Genomic DNA, 2500 nt, shown 5'->3' with positions numbered 1-2500 from the left:
TCCAAAGCTTTGCAAAGTTCACTACGGTTTTTCGTATAAGGCACCATGCCTTTGTCAACAACTTTCATTCAGAAAAACATACAAGTTCTAGTTAGCAGCCTTGATTATTAAAACACAGGTATTGTATGCTGTATTCGGCGTGTTTCTTGAGAGTTCTATTCATAACCTAAACAGTGTCCAGGTTGGAAGCTTATTTCAAACTCGGCACATGGTAATAAACAGAGATTTAACATGAAACATTCATAAAAACTAGAAGCGTGTTTCAATTAAGAAAAACAAATCTAAATGGAAAACATAATATGGAAAAAAAATGTGTTCGTGAGGGAGTCGAATACGGTCGTTTTAAAAATAGAAAACATCTCTACATATAAGAGTCGACGACCTCACCCATAGACCATACATTACTAAGAAAAATTAACGTACAGGTGAAGTTGAAAATAATACCAGTGAAGTCGTTTCGATTTTTTAAAATTTACAAAAAAATTACAAAAAGAATGCCCTCGTGAAACAAAATTTCAAAGCGACAGTTTTTTTTTAGAGGAAAACTCGAAGAACATGTTCATGCTAAATTTATTTTGTTTCTCGGAGGGTTTTTCTGATATTCGGGGATATCCCTCCATTTTAACGCTAAAAATCATATAAATCGTTTATTGCTCGATTTACACTCGAAATATTTTTGCTAATTTTGCCAATACAAGTCTTTTGAACTTATTTTCAAAAATTATTGAATCAAGACATATGTTCCAATTGGTTTTATCATATATTTGATCAACTTAAACTTTTCGATCTTTCATACAACACCTTTAGGGAAATTAACAAGAGACGTGTAACACCTTCTTTGCTCATTTAAAAGCATGATCTTAATTCAGTTTTGCAAACTGCATTTTTAAACCACGTGTACATGCTTCTTTTGAATTTAATAAACTATCTATATGGACTTGACACACACACACACACACACACACACACACACACACACACATATATATATATATATATATATATATATATATATATATTGAATTATTACTACTAAATGAATTACCATTAATGAAAGGTGAAGATAACGAACAACGATTAATCTCATAACTCCTATAAGCAATACAAAATAGATAATTAGGCAAATACGGACCCCTGGACACACCAGAGGTGGGATCAGGTGCCTAGGAGGAGTAAGCATCCCCAGTCGACCAGTCACACCCGCCGTGAGCCCTATATCCTGATCAGGTAAACGGAGTTATCCGTAGTCAAAATCAGTGTGCCAAGAACGGCCTAACGATCGGTATGAAACACGTCAGACAGCATTCAGACAATTACTATCTCTGTAGTGTTTCAAGTTCAGCTGAGTTAAGTTTTTCGCACCCCGGTCAACAGGGGATGCTTACTCCTCCTAGGCACCTGATCCCACCTCTGGTGTGTCCAGGGGTCCGTGATTGCCCAACTATCTATTTTGTATTGCTTGTAGGAGTTATGAGATTGATCACTGTTCGTTATCTTCACCTTGCATTCAGTACTTTGATATATATCCATTAAGCCATTCAAAGTTGCCTTTACTCCACATATGTTTCTATGCTTTTCTTCTTACATATGTATATGCAAAACTTATACGGTACCAATTTTGATGCACCAGATGCGCATTTCGACAAATAATGTCTCTTCAGTGACGCTCAACCGAAATGTTTGAAATCCGAAATAACAATGAAGTTTTAGAGCTATTAGAGGGGAAAACAGTGTGCCAAAAAGTGGAGTCAAATTCGTCTAAGGATAAGAGCTATGCGTGAGGGAGATAATCCTTAATTTTGATATGAATTTCTAAATTTTATAACAACAATTAAATATACATCCGTATTATCAAGCTAGTAACGAAGTACTTAGCTACTGGATTGTAGAGACCCTCGGGGACTAACAGTCCACCAGCAGAGGCCTCGACCCAGGGGTCATAATGCAAAACTTATACGGTACCAATTTTGATGCACCAGATGCGCATTTCGACAAATAATGTCTCTTCAGTGATGCTCAACCGAAATGTTTGAAATCCGAAATAACAATGAAGTTTTAGAGCTATCATAGGGAAAAACAGTGTGCCAAAAAAGTGGAGTCAAATTCGTCTAAGGATAAGAGCTATGCGTGAGGGAGATATATATATTTTATTCAAGTATTTTTACATTGTATTGTACTTAAGAGTGATTTTATTAATTATATAAGATGCTTTATAAACTTTGTAGTATAATAATAAATAAATGTAATACACTAGTATCCGTGCATGTAAAATTTGCACACAGAGTGTAAATATACGTAGGCGCATTTGAACGTTTTTTTTTTAGTTGAATTGATATTGTGCAAAGATTTTGTATTTTCTACACATTATCATAGATATAGTGTTTGAATGTGTTTATACAATTTTGCAACCCTTCACCGGCAATGGTGATGTCTCCATAGGAGTGAAAAATTCTCGAGGGACGTTAAACAATATACAATCAATCAATACTACATTTAAGTT

Source organism: Ostrea edulis, chromosome 4 (genome assembly GCF_947568905.1).
Source record: "Ostrea edulis chromosome 4, xbOstEdul1.1, whole genome shotgun sequence".
Classification (NCBI taxonomy): Eukaryota; Metazoa; Mollusca; class Bivalvia; order Ostreida; family Ostreidae; genus Ostrea; species Ostrea edulis.
Note: the sequence above shows the minus strand (reverse complement) of the source record.